We start from the raw sequence: 17,283 nt of genomic DNA, 5'->3' as shown, positions 1-17,283 counted from the left end.
GTGCAGAGAAATGACAATGAAGAAATATAAATAAATACAAATCCTGTAAACATAAATGCCTAATCGCCTCGGCTTCTCCCATAATCACACTAAAACGTCTGGAAAATGTTTCTTTATTACGAAATAAACGGTGATACTATGGAATAACAGAATCCTTAATTTGTCCATCTCAGCCAAAGGCAGAGAAATGTCTGGCTGAGTCCTTCAGGAGTCATGCTCAACAACACTCCAGTCCCATGGGCGAGGCTACAAATATTCTCTGTTGATAACTGCCGAAGTTTCTCAACCCCTAAAAAACCTAAAGACGCATCAACTGCATATCACGCTAACTGCATCCAATCAGCAGACCCTAACATAGCATGTGTGTACATGGAAGGTCCTGCCCTTCAATAAAAAGAGCCAGCCGGTTTACTTGGCTGGTAAAGATGCAAGTGCGGAAAAACCCTCTTTGGTTGTGGAGATATACAGAAGTAGCCAGAACAAACAGAAAAAAACACGCTTTTTGTGCATCATCTGAGCAAATTCTACAAATCATTTTTTGTATTTTTGTATTTCAATGAGGCGGCACGGTGGCGTGGTGGGTAGCACTGTCGCCTCACAGCGAGGAGGGCCTGGGTTCAATTCCCCGGCCGGGCAACCAGGGTCCTCTCTGTGTGGAGTTTGCATGTTCTCCCCGTGTCTGCGTGGGTTTCCTCCCAAGGCCAAAGACGTGCAGTCATGCCAATTGGACGTGCTACAATGCCCCTAGGTGTGAGTGACTGTCTGTGTGTCTGCCCTGCGATGGACTGGCGACCTGTCCAGGGTGTATCCTGCCTTCCGCCCGAAGACTGCTGGGATAGGCTCCAGCATCCCCCCGCGACCCTGACGGAGAAGCGGCTTAGAAAATGGATGTATTTCAATGATTTAAAGTATGTTTTTGACAATAATCTCATTCAGTTTTGAGTTTATGGGTCTCACCATAATCAAAGACAGAGGAGACATGCATGGCTGTAAATAACTGCCCAGGGCTTTAGGCAACATGTCTGTGTCCTTGGATGTTGTCGAGTCTTCGTAAAGTAAGTCATGAAGGAAGTCCTCATGCCCTCTGCCATAAGGCGATAGGTAGGAGGATAAATAGAGAAGAAAAGGTGGAGAATAATTTGGAGAGGAACAGCTCATGGTTGCCCTGTCCGGAGATGAGGCAGGGAGCCAGTGCAGAGTAGCTTCATTACTAAAATCAGCAAAACACAGTCCAAGTCAAACACCTGCAAACAGGCTGATGAAGGGCATCAAGCTCATAAAAGGGTTAAACAAGCCAGAGTAGGGGTTTCAAACTATATTTACATTTTATTTTTATTTACCTTTCTCCTTTGTTTAGTCAGAATATGCTAAACCCACAATAGGCAGTAAATACTTATTCAAAAATAATTCTAAATACATTCGAAATATATTGTTTTAGGTATTTTTTAAACTGCATTTTTGCTTAAACGAGACACCAGGCATCTTTTCTTTTCGTGTCCGCTGTCTCATAGATGGAAGGGGGCAGAATGCGCACTATGTTTGAGTGCATGCTGGGGCTTGTAGTACACCTGAGCGTGAAACGATGAAAACTGAAATATATTTTGTTGGCCAAACAGGAAGGTGTCATGGGCCTGACTTGTTCTGTGGGTTTGAGCTTGACACATGGGAACAAGAGGGTGAAAAAGCTGCACAAACCGGTGGAGCCAGTGATCACCAGGCCAAAGATGCCAACTGCTAGAAAGTAGGACAAAAACCAGATAAGGCCGTTGTACTTGACATGACCTGAGATGATCAGGGTGTTTTCACACTTGGGCTGTGAACTCAGAGTGCTGAGTCATGGTGTCTTTTGTGTATGTTAGCATGCCAAATGAGGCCAGACCCTCTAAATACCCCCGAATACGAACCAAACTCAGACCATCTCTTAAAGCGGTCTCAGGTCAGTTTATTTGTATTCTGTTCGTATGTTTGTTTGTATGGTTTGATTGATTTATCCATCCATCCATCCATTTTCTAAGCCGCTTCTCCGTCAGGGTCGCGGGGGGGTGCTGGAGCCTATCCCAGCAGTCTTCGGGCGGAAGGCAGGATACACCCTGGACAGGCCGCCAGTCCATCGCAGGGCAGGTTTGATTGATTTATGCATTGTGAAAACAAAACAGCCCTAGCTTTGCTTTATGGTGAAGACCTGCAAGCTCAGCAAACGCACAGCCAGTCTTCAGCACTTCAGCAGGTAAAAACAGATCAAAGGTCCTTCATAAGGTTCTACTCAGGATAAAGTCTGTCCATGATCTGCAGCAATAAAGCGATAAAATGCGAGAGCCTGTGTGATTTGACCATGTTAAAGGCCCAGTTTTAAGCTGATTCCACACGAACGCTGAATGAATGAAAATTCTCCAATTTTGTGGATTTTGGCCGAGCAGAGCTCAGTAATGAGCACAGCTGAAAATGTTTGCGATACGTGTTGGGCAATCGTTTCAGCGCAGCCAATAGGAGAGCAGCAGGTGGGTCTGGTGGTTCCTCTCAGATCTCTGAGTGTGCTGTGAAAGGGGTTTGAGATCTAATGGAGTTGGGGTCTGAACACGAAGTTGTCTGAGATCTCAAAGGACCAGAAAGAAAACTGAGTCCTGTTTATAGATCACGTATATTGTGAACACCAAAATAACTGAGGTCATTTTGCAGTTGGTTTACTTTTTAGGTTCACTTCTAACAGAACAGAACAGTTTGGTTCCTTTACAATGAACTATATGTGAAAACACTGTCAGAGAGCCATGATGGTGATCTTTACTGTTTGGAGGTCACAGGGCAGAGAACCAGAGAGGCTGAGCAGAAGGTGGTAGCAGCAATGTCTGGAGGCAGTTCTGAAAAAGCAGTAATTGGTGGTGGAGACAGGTGGAACCATGTTGAGGTAAATAGGGAAGGATAAAGTTCCTTTGCGGTTCCTCCTAAAAGGTCATTCTCACGGACGGAGAGCCCACAAGACGAGCTGAGAACAAGTGGAATAGAGATGATCTGACAGATGAAGATACTCCTGTAAGTGACGTGGTGAGACTGAAGTGAGAGAAAGTGGTAGTGTGCTTTTGAACATCTAGGATGTTTTCAGCTCTGTGAGATGGTGATGAGCGAGAAAGGTCATACGATGGGTGGAGTCATTCTTCAGATTGAAATATCCAAGCAGATCCAGCCATCTTCAGGAAATGATCAGAGAAATCAAGTTCTTCACCAAAGCTGGAGGAGTAGCGGGAGCAGATAGGACAACCATTTAGGCGAGTTGCGGGATGTTTGTACAAAGTATACAATCCCAATTATATTCGTTTTTCATTGTACTAAAACCAGGGCAGGCAGCGTCTACTGCAGCTACACTTCCAAGCATCACCGTCCAAAAAAACAAGTGCTCCTAACTTTGGGAAGTTAATATAAAGATAGTTTGGAGAATATCTACTGCTGCATTCACCAGAACATGTGTGCACAATGTAAAGGGCAGCTGCTGTGACCAAATATATGGAGAGGAATCTGCGCCAACTTGGAAAGCAATCACTTCAGTGGAAAAGCATGAAATGCAGTGCATACAGTGACTTGCAGAACTTGTCTAAATAAAAAAGAAACGACTCTGTTGTAACGTCACTGAAAATATTTACCGTCATTTACTGAAAAGTTTTAAGAAACACAATGCCGGCGTTCTGTCAGGACGGAATACAATCCGCCTTGAAATGTAATGAAGGCATGTCTTCTACATGTTATTGATTGAAGGCAATCTCATGAATGCTTTGCGTCTCACTGCTGCGGCTGCATTCCGAAGAGGCAATTACATCCAAAGTACAAAAGAGAGATTATGTTAAGGTAAAACACTTAACAGAGGTTCTGACATTCGACTGCATTCCCAAGTGGTAAATACATCTGAAGTACAAAAGAAGAGGTTTTGACTTTCACTTTGACGTGTGCTCTGCATGTCGCCCAAGGCAGAGTAATATTGTGTGCATTGTATCTCACGTTTCTCCACTTCTCGCACTAATTCCTTTCCATACAAGTATTGTAGAAAAAAATGGATACACTTTTTTTGGACAGCACCGATATGGTTCAGCATTACCTGATTATTAGCCAACTACTCTAGAAATGGTGTCATGCTTGCATTTCAATGAGGAAAATCTGTTAAAGGTACTGCACAGTGGAAAGCGATACAGCCTGGACTTCAATTATTCAATTAGACATTAAAGTAGATTTGATTCGGACATGAATTCAGTATTTTGTTGTTTAAATTCGATTTGGCACTACTTAATCATTATCAACATACAGAGAGAGAGAGAGAGAGAGAATTTTATAGATCCCGGAGGGAAACTGAGAGGGAGGCAGGTGGACAGGTGAAGATGCAAGGAGTAGAGGTCGTAAAGGTGGATGACTTCAAATATCTTAGGTCAACCATCCAGAGCAATGGACAGTGTAGAAAAGAGGTGAAGAAGAGGGTGCAGGCAGGATGGAGCGGGTGGAGACGGGTGTCAGGGCTGATGTGTGACAGAAGGATAGCAGCAAGAGTGAAAGGGAAGGTTTACAAGACAGTAGTGCCTCCTGCTATGATGTGTGGTTTGGAGACTGTGGCTCTGTCTAAAAGACAGGAGGCTGAGCTGGAGGTGGCAGAGATGAAGATGCTGAGATTTTCGTTGGGAGTGACAAGGCTGGACAAAATTAGAAATGAGCAGATCAGAGGGACGGTGAAGGTGGAGCAGTTTGGAGATAAAGCCAGAGAGGCCAGGTTGAGATGGTCTGGACATGTGTTGAGGAGGAATAGTGGATATATTGGTCAAAGAATGTTGGAGATGGAGCTGCCGGGTAGAAGGAGAAGAGGTAGACCTCAGAGAAGGTTTATGGATGTAGTGAAGGTGGACATGGAGATGGTTGGTGTGAAAGTAGAGGAGGCAATGGATAGGGCAAGATGGAGGCAGATGATCCGCTGTGGCGACCCCTAAAGGGAGCAGCCGAAAGAAGAAGGAGAATAAAACAGCTGTACCGGTGTCGTAGCTGATTATTTCCACCAGTCAGTAGTAGCTTCTGTAATATGAGTCACTTCACATCTGACCACTCCAGAAGACCTTGTTTATATAGCAGTGCTCTTGGGGGCAGTCATGGGCTGTAGGTTAGGGAACCAGCCTTGTGACCGGAAGGTTCGATCCCCACAGCCGACAGCACATGACTGAGGTGCCCTTGAGAAAAACACCTAACCCTCAACTGCTCCCCAGGCGCTGCGGATAGAGCTGTCCACCAATCCGGGCAAGTGTGTTGCCACTAGTGTGTATGTGGTGTTTCACTGCATGAGTGCGTTAAATGCGGAGGTGAAATGTCCCTGTTGTGGGACAAATAAGGGTCTCTTAATCTTGTCTTTTGTCTAGAAAAATGCTGCTGTCTTTAATGGAGCAGTCAGTGTCCAAGGCGTGTTCACACAATGTTCACAGTGCACTCACCTCACTCTGACCTTCCATCTTCATCGTGATGATTAAAGAACTGACCTACTTAATCTCAAAGCAGTTCTCAGTGTCAGGCCCCCCCTTTAGCACACCTGCATGATGAACAACCTGTATTTCCTATACTGTTGGGTTAATGGTCTTAGAATCTGATGACAATGAGAAACAAACAGAAATGCCATATGCATATGTGAGCATACACACACAGAGCCTGTCCCAGCTCTCATTGGGCGAAAGGCAGGATACACCCTGGACAAGCATGCAGTAGACCATGCCCACATCACGCACACGCGTTTGGTTTCCTCCAGATCATTTCAGTGCATTTAAATCCAGATTTTATTCTTCATGCCATCAACAGACAAGGAAACATCAACAGCTCCATAAACACTGCAAACACACCGCTGACTGTGCTATTTGCTCTAATTATGGCTAGAAATACACACCACTTTCATCCTGAATAAGGACCTTGAATTAACCTGCAGCTAAAATTGTCCTAACAGTATTGAGCCTTACCTGTAAACAGTGATATCACCTGTATGCTGAGTTAGCTGGTCAGCTTGAGGACCGAGGTTCAGTAGTGGTCACACATTAGCGGTCATGAAGGTTCAGCAGATCCTTCACCATCTAAAGCAGTAGTTTGAAGAATGAGAGTGTGGAATATTATTGACATTCAAAACACATAAAGATTGTCAGCAGTGATGCACAGCCTTTGGATTTTGGATATAATCACATTATAACTTTTTACTAATATTTATGTATTTGGAATTTAAATGATTTCTCAGTCACATTATATACATCACTGAAAACAGCTGTGTTTGGTGTATCAAGGTGTCAGCAATGATGCACAGCCTTTACAATTTGGAAAAAGTGCTGCAACTACTTTTTATTCATTTTTATGTATTTTGAAATTCAGTAATATTTACGCTGTATTATATACATCACTAATGTTACATCTCCTAGGGGTAAGAAGCTCAAAGACAAGCACGACTGCCTGCTCGGACGCCAGACCAGAACAAAAAAATTCTAATTTATAAATAATAATAAACACATCAAATATGAATTTGACCATTTATTTGATGATTTGCACTTTGCACAATCATCAATTATTTTCAGCTTGCAACTGAAGCAAGGAAACAACAAAAAAACCCATAAAAAAATAATAAAGGAAACTTCAGGGAGGCCCAAGGCCCATAATAACAAACAAAAGAGCCTAATAAAAAAGAACTAAGTAAACTAACAACAACAACAAAAAAAGAGGAAAATCACAAAAACACTTCCCTCAACACGCTACAATAAACAAAGTCCAACAGATCAAACCAAAGGGCAGAGCACCACAACGTTTCCTTTCAAAGAAAAGAAGCAACATTAGTGTCTTCACTGGCCCACAGGTACCTGGGACATCACCATGGGCAATAACGGGTCTGTCGACATTTTGCTCCAGCACGAAAGCAGCTTTTTATAACCTGCGGCAACTGGAAGTCAATCACACACCGGAAAAAACAAGACGTCAGTCATGCAGCAGCATCCACCTGAGAACCCTCTCACCAGAGAGCGAGAGACCCCCAGAGGAAACCCCCAGACACAGGATGTAACAACTAAAAACAGCTGTGTATGGTGCAGTGAGGTGTCAGCAGTGATGCACAGCCTTTGGATATCTTGCTGCAACTACCTTTTATAAATGATGATGTATTTTGAAATTCAGTAATATTTACGCTGTATTACATACGTCACTAAAAACAGCTGTCTGTGGTGCAGCAACGTGTCCCCAGTGATGCACAGCCTTTGGATTTTGGATGTAATCAGGTTACAATCAGTGCTATCAGTGTAATCAGTGGTTTTTATGAACTTTTCTGTATTTTGAGATTCAGTATGATTAACACTGTATTATATACATCACAAAACACAGCTGTGTTCGGTGCAGCAAGGTATCAGCAGTGATGCACAGCCTTTGGATTTTGCATAATTTTCTGTAACTACGTTTTATTCATTTTTATGTATTTGGAATGTCAATAATATTTCAGTCACATTACCTTCATCGCTAAAAACACCTGTGTATGGAGCAGTGAGGTGTCTGCAATGATGCACTGCCTTTAGATTTTGGATATATTACTGTAACTATTTTTAAATGAATTATATGAATTTCGATTTTCAATAATATTTCAGCTGCCAGCTATACAACACTAAAAACAGCTGTGTAGAGAGGTGCCAGCAATGATGCACAGCCTTTACAACTTGGATATATTGCTGCAACTACTTTTTATACATTTTTATGTATTCTGAAATTCAATAATTCAAGAGATTCAAGAGTTTTATTGTCATGTACACAGCAGAACATGTGCCCTTTGTGACCCGATGACCCTGGTGTGATAAATAATATTTAAGCTGTATTATATACATCACTAAAACAGCTATATATGGCGCAGCAAGGTGCCAGCAATGATGCACAGCCTTGGGATTTTAGGTATAATGATGTAACAAATTGTATTCATTTTTAGGTCATTTGAATTTCAATAATATTTCAGCTGCGTTATATACAACATTAAAAACGGCCGTGCATGGTGCAGCGAGACGTCAGCCTTTAGCTCTTGGGATATATTTTTTATGAACTTTTATACATTTGGAATTTCATCAGCTGTATTACACGCAGCACTGCAAACAACCGTGTGTGGTGCAGTTCATATCAGTCATCCATAAACAACTCCTGAATTTTGAATGTACTGCCATCATTCTGTTATATTAATGTTTCTTTATTTTAGCTTCAGAAGCATTTCAGATGGAAAAGTAACGTAAATCTGACTTCGCTGAGTGTTTGATGGATTTCAAAGACCTTTGAGCTGCATTCTGATCCACTTACATAAGACCTTTTCTCTTCTACACTCTCAGTCTTCAAACTACTGCTTTAGATGGTGAAGGATCTGCTGAACCTTCATGACCGCTAATGTGTGACCACTACTGAACCTCGGTCATCAAGCTGACCAGCTATCTCAGCATACAGGTGATATCACTGTTTACAGGTAAGGCTCAATACTGTTAGGACAATTTTAGCTGCAGGTTAGTTCAAGGTCCTTATTCAGGATGAAAGTGGTGTGTATTTCTAGCCATAATTAGAGCAAATAGCACAGTCAGCGGTGTGTTTGCAGTGTTTATGGAGCTGTTGATGTTTTCTTGTCTGTTGATGGCATGAAGAATAAAATCTGGATTTAAATGCACTGAAACGATCTGGAGGAAACCAAACGCGTGTGCGTGATGTGGGCGTGGTCTAGAAGTGCACGCTTTTTCTTCTTATTGCAAAACTTCAGTTCTGTGGTATTAACTCAAATGAAAGTTCACCCAAACTGCAAAAGACAAGGCGTGCGTCACTCTCTGTGGTCGTGCTGTCTTTACTGACCACCCCAGTCCCATAAAGTGTTGTTAGCGCTGAAAAGACAGATATGGAAAATGAAACTAACTTTACTGTGGTGGGCTTATCAACATCAGCATTGCTGACCTGCTCTGAGTGGTCAGCATGGGTCCAGTCTGAATGCGGACGTCGCTTTCTTTAACTGACAGCAGCAAAAAATCCCGTTAAAAAGTGCGCAGGTGGCGCACAAGTGCCCAAAACAGCCCTTTGGAACAGACGCAGGGTTTCCGCGATGAATGACCTTACCGTGTTACTCGGTCAGCACCGAGGGTCTGGCTGCTGCTGCTGCGGTGGTGAAACGTGGACTTTCCAACCTCCAGAAGACGACCTGAGTCGCCACAGCGTTACCCCATCACTGCCCACTGCACACTGACCGGAGGAAGAAGCTCCACACAAACTACTGAACTCCAGCTTTCAGCCTCCACCTAGAAAACAACAGAGATATGAACGGGGGGGAGGATGTGGGCGGGGTTTCCGATCTAATTAGCATGTAATCAACATCATTCACAGTAGATCTACCCAGGACATTCCTAGAAGACCCTCTGTACGTTTCTGTTTTGATCTCCTTTCAGCTCAGGAAGGGGAACCACCCTTGTTTTCAAAGCGACCTGGAAAGTGGTTTGATGTAAAATGCGCCGCTTTACAGCTTTTAGAAATAAAGGTACATTTTTCCTTCATCAAGATGCAAACAGTGTAAATGTTCCATCAAAGCTCCAGCAGTGGGTTTAAGGTCTGATTGTGGAGCTTAAATCAGGTTCTCCAGGTGAAAAGTTGGTATTTGTTCCTTTTCATAACCGAATGTTTTAAAACAGAGCAGTAGAGTAAAAGTCTGGAGGCGAGGCGGGGTGTGTGGAGTCAGTCCAGCTTAGAACAGATCATTTCAGTGGATGATGGTCCAGTTATGTTCCCTGACTGAAGACACTGAGATGGAGCTTTGAGGGAACCACCCCAGTGAAAAGAGGGGCACTGCCCCAGAGGCAGTCTAGTACCTTTACTTCCGAGAGTGTAGATATTTATCCACTTGTTCACAGCGGTGATCACTGTTTTACCATCACAAACTCTGCATGTATTCATGGGCGAGTTTTTAATTCTAAAACCTCTAGTGAATTGATTTTATAAGTTAAGGACTTCTAGCATCCTCTAGAGGGAACAAACTGAAATATGGCACTTTCTCAGCTCATTTTAATGCAGAATTGTTGTTTACTGGCTGAGTACATATCACAAACATTGGAAAAAAAGAAACTAAATATAAAATGTGCCATAACTTATATAATGAACTGTAAAAAAACCTGTAAATTGTGTAAAAAGTGCGAAGTTCCTCTTTTGTCTCTTCCACTTTTCCAGTCTTTGCTTACGTTCTTTCCATGTTCTGCTCACATTTCAATGCGCTTTTTGTAAAATGTTTTATGTAGTATCTTTTTTATTCTTCTTTGGTGACTCCTGGTGTTTAATGTGATTTGTTGATTTGATTTGCCCACATGACAAATCACAGCCTGAGTATCTAAATCTAGTATAATGGAGCCGTTCATTCTGTTGTAAAATGAGTTAATTGCAGCTGTGTTTGTTAGGTTTTGTGAAGCTGAATCTCACCTGAAAGTCCAATTTGAACCTGCTTCGTAACAATTGTTGTCCAACTGTAAGGCAAAATAAATGGCATAACACTAACATCACAAACAAGACCGAACAACACCATTATCTTAAGCTTTTTTCCTCATCTCCTCATTTTGTGGTTCCAGATGAGTATGTCCTCTTGATATGATGAACCAGTTGCTTTTGTCAACTCACTCGAACATCTCAGACAACACAATGGAACATTAATCACACAGAAATTGATAGGGGGTCCTGTGCTGGTTGTGGGGCATTCAGCAGCTGCTTATGTTGATTATTAGGTACAGCCAGCACTGGCTGATCATCAACATAATTATCCTAAAATTTATACAGACATGCCTTTATGGACCTTGCTTTGTGCACTGAGGCTCAGACAACTGTCCAAAATGTCTTGGTCTGCTGAAGCATTAAGATTTCCCTTCACTGGAACTAAGGCTTCTAGACCAACCCCTGAAAAACAGCCCCATATCATCCATCCTCCACCAAACATTACAGCTGGAGCAATGCAGTCAGGCAGGTAATGTTCTCCTGGCATTTGCCAAACCCAGACTCGTCCATCAGACTGACAGAGAATCGCGATTCATCACCCACAGAATATGTTTCCACAGATCCAGAGTCCATTGGCATTGCTTTACACCCCTCCATCCAACACTTGGCATAGTAGCGGGACGCTGAGAGGCCATCACTGGATGCTGGAAGGTCAGCGTGGGGTGGGGGGGGCGGTGGGGTAACTGGGATGCCAGCAGCAGGGCATCATGCTGAGAGGCTGGCATTGAAGCGGGACAGGAAACGAGAAAAGTAGTGGTATGGGGTGTGTGAACAGAAACTTGGGCAGTCTGGTATAAGGCCGCTGCGATGTCCTCGGCCGCTGCAACGTCCTTGGCAGCTGACTGAGTTGAGAGCGAGGAAGCTTTTTTCTCCTCACCAGGAAACAACAGCTGAAGCCGACGAAACAGATGGTAACTGTTCTGAAGTCTGACCTCATTATCCTTAATAATGTCCTGCAGACGTGCCGCTTCTCTGTGTGGTCTTGCATTCTGTAACAGTGGAGGCGAGGAGACGGGATGCAAATGCGAGTTGCTTTTATTGAAATTGGAGTTAGGAGTCCAGAATAGCAGAGGTTTGAAGAAGTCCATGACAAGAGACTAAGAACATCCACAATGCAAGACAAAGACTGGGGACTTATGAGGGACGGAGCACAAACAGGTGGAGCGGATAACAGGACCAGGGAGGAGACACAGAACAACAAAAGCACATTGTACAAGAAAACAAAAGGCACAAGGCTACCATACAGGGGAAGGACATACTCAGAGGGACGAAGGGAAAATCCGGGACACTTTATTCACGATCTCATGAGAAAGTGTTTAATCACGGTTTTCTGGGTTATTAATCTAGCTTATTAAAACAACAGCGCTGTTTACATTTACAGCGTATATCAGGCCCGGACCACCCGAGTTCCTGTTCATGCACCCTGGACCACTCCTTTTCCTTCCTCTCGTTTCATGTCCCGCTTCAGCACCAGCCTCGCAGCATCAAGTTCCGTTTAAGGTGGAACAGAAAATTTGAAAAAGATTAACTGAGAACGGTGGCTGAAAGTAAGTCTGAAAGTGAGTGCAGCAGGCACTGCCAGCTCAACAGCTGTTGCCACTACAACAAGGTGGTTGTGTGGTTTACATGCCTGTGTGTACCAGTACAACAGACTGACAGGTTGGGAAGAAAATGCATTTGAACTTTTTTGGACTCTCTCAGCATGTGACCACGAGCCTACAATGCCTTGGTCAAACTCTGGATGAGGTCGTCTCAAAGGGTCTCATTATATCAGGCACTGTTGAGTATGTCGCTTTGTCTGATCATTTCTCTGTTTTCTTTGAAATGTGGACCCCACTAGACATCAAGACCAGACTCATTATGAAAAGATCCATAAAAGACAGCACAGCTACACTTTTCTTGAGCAAAATGTGCTCTGGACCATGCGTGCCATCTGACTCTGTTGAAGCTTTTCTGGATAACTTCAACTGAAGAAGTCAGTGTTGTGAATTCTAGTTAAAGTTAAAACTATGTCATGCCAACAGAAAGTATCTTGGAGGAAAGATACCACAGTTCAACTCCAAAAGAGAGAACGTAGGAAGGCTGATGGCGTAAAACCAAGCTTCTGATCCACAAAGACATCTTACAACACAATAAGGTGCAAAGCCAGACAATCCTTTTTCTCCAGCACTGTCAACAATAATATTAACAACAGCAGAATACTCTTCACCATGGTTGACAAAGTAAATAAGTCACCTTCAAATATAAGTATGTGATACTTATATACCACACAACCGGGGAAATTCCACCTCCGCATTTAACCCATCCATGAAGTGAAACAGCACATGCACACTTGCCCGGAGCAGTGGGCAGCCCTATCCACGGCGCCCGGGGAGCAGTTGGGGGTTAGGTGTCTTGCTCAAGGACACCTCAGTCATGGACTGTCGGCCCTGGGGATTGAACCGGCAACCTTCCGGTCACAGGGCCAGCTCCCTAACCTACAGCCCACGACTGCCCCATATATGGCACTTGAATTAGTATCAACTAAGAGATGTAAAGAGTTTGCATACTTTTTAAATAATAAAATCCAGAGTATCAGGCAAGTCATTAATACATCTACACATATCCACCAAATAGCCTGTGTTCTCTCCATCCTCACGGTAAGATATCTTGGTGAAAAACGTCCCAGTTTAGTGCTATAGGTAATGCAATGTGAATCTATAGATTGAATCATCTCAAAACGTCCACTTGTAGTGCTGACATGTTACCTACCAACTTTGTAAAGAACCTGTTTCATGTGAAAGCAGCCAGCATACTTCAGATAGTAAAGACATCACTCATGCCAGATGTTTTTCCTGATAAATTAAAAACTGCAGTTGTGAAGCCGCTCTTAAAAAAGAAAAATATAAAAGCAACACTATTGAGTAATTACAGACCGATTTAAATGGTCTTCAAGCAAGTTCATTGTTCTCTATCCTGAAATCGCTGTTTAGAAATATTTCGGTCCAGTTTTTGGCCTAATCATAGTATTGAGATGGTTTTAATTAAACTTAATGACATTTGTTTAAATATAGACAAAAAAAAACATCTGTTCTACTGCTGCTTGATCGCAGCGCTGTCTTTGATACCAGAATTCTCATAGACTGAACTGAGAACTGAGAATTGAGGGCTCACATGAATTGGCCTACAATGGTTCAGTTCGCACCTGCAAGGAAGTGACAACTTTGTGAAAATAGAAAATAATGTTTCTTTAGATAGTGCCAGTGGCCAGTGATCTGTGACCTGAGGTCCCCCAGGGTTTAATTCTTAGGCCGCTTTTATTTAAATTATATTTGGTACCTCTTCTCTTGGCCAAATAATACAAGACTATGGGATATCTTACACACAGCTATGTAGATGATACTCATGTCTACTTGGCCCTCACCCCAAAACAAACTATGATCCCCTGACTGACTTTGTAAGTGCCTTGAGCTCATCACTAACTGGATGGGACAAAACATTCTGCAGTTGAATAAACATTTACATTTACATTTACAGCATTTAGCAGACGCTCTTATCCAGAGCGACTTACAAGAAGTGCTTTGTCAATCTAGAGAAAATATCTTTGCTAGTTACCAATAGCTTAGAGAAAAAGACAGTCCTGAGCTCAGATACTGCTAGAAACAAATATGTCACTGCAGACACCGAGAGAAAAAGAACCAGAGTTGAACACAGAACTCTGTGCCATTCAATGCAATACAATAAACTACAATACAGAGTGCAGGACAATAAAATAAGTGCAGTGTTATAATTCAGTGCTCATTTAAGTGCTGTGTAAAGAGATGAGTCTTCAGTCTATGTTTGAAGACAGCAAGAGACTCTGCTGTTCAGACAGCCAGTGGGAGTTCATTCCACCACCTGGGTGCCAGTACAGAGAACATTCTCGACGCTTGTCTTCCGTGCACCTTGAAGGATGGCGGGTCAAGCCAAGCTGTACTCAAAGCTTGAAGGGCTCGTGGTTCAGTTCGAGATTTTACCATTGCTATCAAGTCGGTAGGGGCTGGTCCATTTCTGGCTTTGTAGGCAGCATTAGGGTTTAAATCTGATGCGCGCAGCTACAGGAAGTCAGTGAAGGGAGCGCAGCAGTGGGGTGACGTGGCTGAACTTGAGCAGATTGAAGACGAGTCGTGCTACCGCATTCTGGATGAGCTGCATCTTGATGGTCTGCATGGGAAGACCAGCCAAGAGTGAGTTGCAGTAGTCAAGCCTTGAGATGACCAGAGACTGCACTAGCACCGGGGTGGCCTCTCGGGTGAGGAAGGGTCGGATCCTCCAGTTGTTGTACAGGAGATACCTGCATGACCGAGTCAGGTTCGCGATGTGTGTCGAGAACGATAACTGGCCATCCAGGGTCACACCAAGACTTCTTGCCTCTACAGATGGAATAATCAGGGAGTTCTCGAAAGAGATGGCAAGATCATGATGAGGACCTGTAGTTGCAGGGATGAATATCAGCTCAGTCTTTCTGGGATTGAGCTTCAGGTGGTGGGCTGCCATCCATGTAGAGATGTCTGACAGGCATGCCGAGATGCGACTGGAAACCTGTGTCAGAGGGAGAGAAAGAAAACATTAGTTGAGTGTCATCAGCATAACAGTGGTAAGAGAAGCCATGAGAAGATATTACATCACCAAGAGAGCTAGTGTAAAGAGAAAAGAGAAGAGGACCCAGGACCGAGCCTTGGGGGACGCCAGTGGAGAGCCTGCATGGAGAGGATGTGAACCCTCTCCATGTTACCTGATAAGAGCGATCCTCCAGACAGGACTTGAACCACTTCCACGCATAATCAGTGATTCCGAGGTTGGGGGAATAAATATAAACAGAGAAATCTAAAGAACTAGTACATAACTTTAGAGTATTTATAGACTCTGATCTTAGTTTTATCAATCATGTCAGAGCAGTCACTAAATCAGCTTTTTAATCATGTTAAGAACATCAACAAGATCAGACATTTTCTGACTAAAGCAGACCTGGAGAAACTCATCCACACTTTTATCTCTAGCAAGACTGATCACTGTAATGGTCGCCAAACTGGACAACCAAAAAAGACAATCAAACAGCTTCAGCTAATTCTCACTAGTCTCACTAGGAGTAAAAGAAGGAACACATCACCCGCACCCCCCATTCTTAAGTCCTTACACTGGACTCTAATATACAATATAAAAATATACATTTTTTGCAAATTTCCTGATGAATGAACCAAGAGAAATGACCCAAACTTACTTGGAAAAACATCTTGTTCCATTGACTTATATTAAAAGTAAGGTATGTTTTTTCCTTCTCCTGAAAAAGTTGGCATTTTGGAGATACAAGGTTTTGATCCAACAAGAGCGATAGACTTTAAGACACAATAACTGGTCTATAAATGCTTTAATGGTGCAGGAGCAGCGTATTTATTTCCTATGATGCAGCGATATGAGCCGAGCAGAACCCTCAGATTTTTAGGAACTGGTCAGTTAGTCCTGCTTAAAGACTAAACATGGAGAAGCAGTGCTTAGATAGTGTGCTGCTTTTAAATGGAACCAGTTGACAGACAGCATTAGAAGAGCCTCGGCGCTGGACACTTTAAATCCAGGCTTAAAACGTTCCTATTGGACCCGCTTTCAGCTCAGTTTGAAACACTTAGCATTTCTAGCCCTTGTCCTCTGTAATGGCATTGTCTTATTCTATTTTTTTTTTTTTTTTTTAAATACTTTTTTATTTTTCTCTTTTAAAATCTAACGTTTTAATCATGTTTGTCAATTATGTTTTTAATTTCTATTCTCCCTTACTTCTCTGTTTCAAATGCCTTTGTATTTTCTTCACTTGTAAAGTTGTTTTAATGCCTGCAGTGTTTGAAAGGTGCTGTATAAATAAACCTGCCTTGCCTAGTGAAAGAGGGTGTACACTCCTACTGTTCCACTGTGGTTATTCTTAATAGATGAGTCCTCTTTCTGATTAAAACCTGGCTAAAGACTTCACTGGTATGTTTTGTCGGTGTTCTCTGAACTTTCTTTGAGTGTAAACCTCAGCAACATCTAACACTAAAAATAGCCACACAGATAGTCTTGAGAACTGGGCTGGACTCACAGGAACTGTCTTAAAATGGTTTAGTTCGTACCTGCAAGGAAAGAGCTACTTTGTGAAAATAGAAAATAATATTTCTAAGAGAGTGCCAGTGACCTGTGGTGTCCCCCAGGGTTAAATGTTTGGGCCACTCTTATTTAATTTATACATGCTGCCTCCAAGTACCACAAGACTATGGGGTGTCTTTCTGATTAAAACATGACCCAGACTGGTATGTTTTGTCTGTGTTGCCTGAAATTTCTTTGACCTCAACAACATTTAGCACTAAAAATAGCCACACATTAGGTGTATCTACCTTGTAGCTGTGAAAATTGACGATTCAGCCAAATCTTCAGAATTGAAATGATTAGAATTGCTGAACCAGCAAAGTATATATGAGGTACAGTAGTTCTATCGTGCCCAAGCAATTCTGAATGGAAAATGCTGTTAACAATGATATTCTTAATTCTGTTTCTAATAATTTCATATAAGATGAGGTACAACCACAAGGCTCCAGACCAGAGAGTGAGGGAGAACTTGCTGAGCATCAGGGAGCACTGACAGGTATGAGTGAGGGTGGTACCGGTCGAGGATGAGAGAGTTACTGTAAAAAGGCCATGCCATTAAGAGTGGGATAAGGAGAAAGATAGGTGCTGTGGACAGTGGTCCACAAGGTCCTAAAATGTACTAGATGGCAGAGGTGGGAACAGTCTTAACAC

General features: G+C 42.8%; 1 protein-coding gene across 1 annotated transcript in view; it reads right to left on the bottom strand.

Annotated features, from left to right (window-relative positions):
- The window catches only part of st6gal2b (ST6 beta-galactosamide alpha-2,6-sialyltranferase 2b), a 31,741-nt gene extending 22,475 nt beyond the window's left edge, over positions 1–9,266 (bottom strand). Inside the window, exon 1 of the mRNA XM_017714915.2 lies at positions 9,094–9,266. The gene's annotated coding sequence lies outside the window, so the exon portion shown is untranslated. The remainder of the gene's footprint in view (positions 1–9,093) is intronic.
- Positions 9,267–17,283: the final 8,017 nt, after the last annotated feature.

Source organism: Pygocentrus nattereri, chromosome 30 (genome assembly GCF_015220715.1).
Source record: "Pygocentrus nattereri isolate fPygNat1 chromosome 30, fPygNat1.pri, whole genome shotgun sequence".
NCBI classification, from domain to species: Eukaryota; Metazoa; Chordata; class Actinopteri; order Characiformes; family Serrasalmidae; genus Pygocentrus; species Pygocentrus nattereri.
Note: the sequence above shows the minus strand (reverse complement) of the source record. Positions and strands in the feature narration are given on the sequence as shown.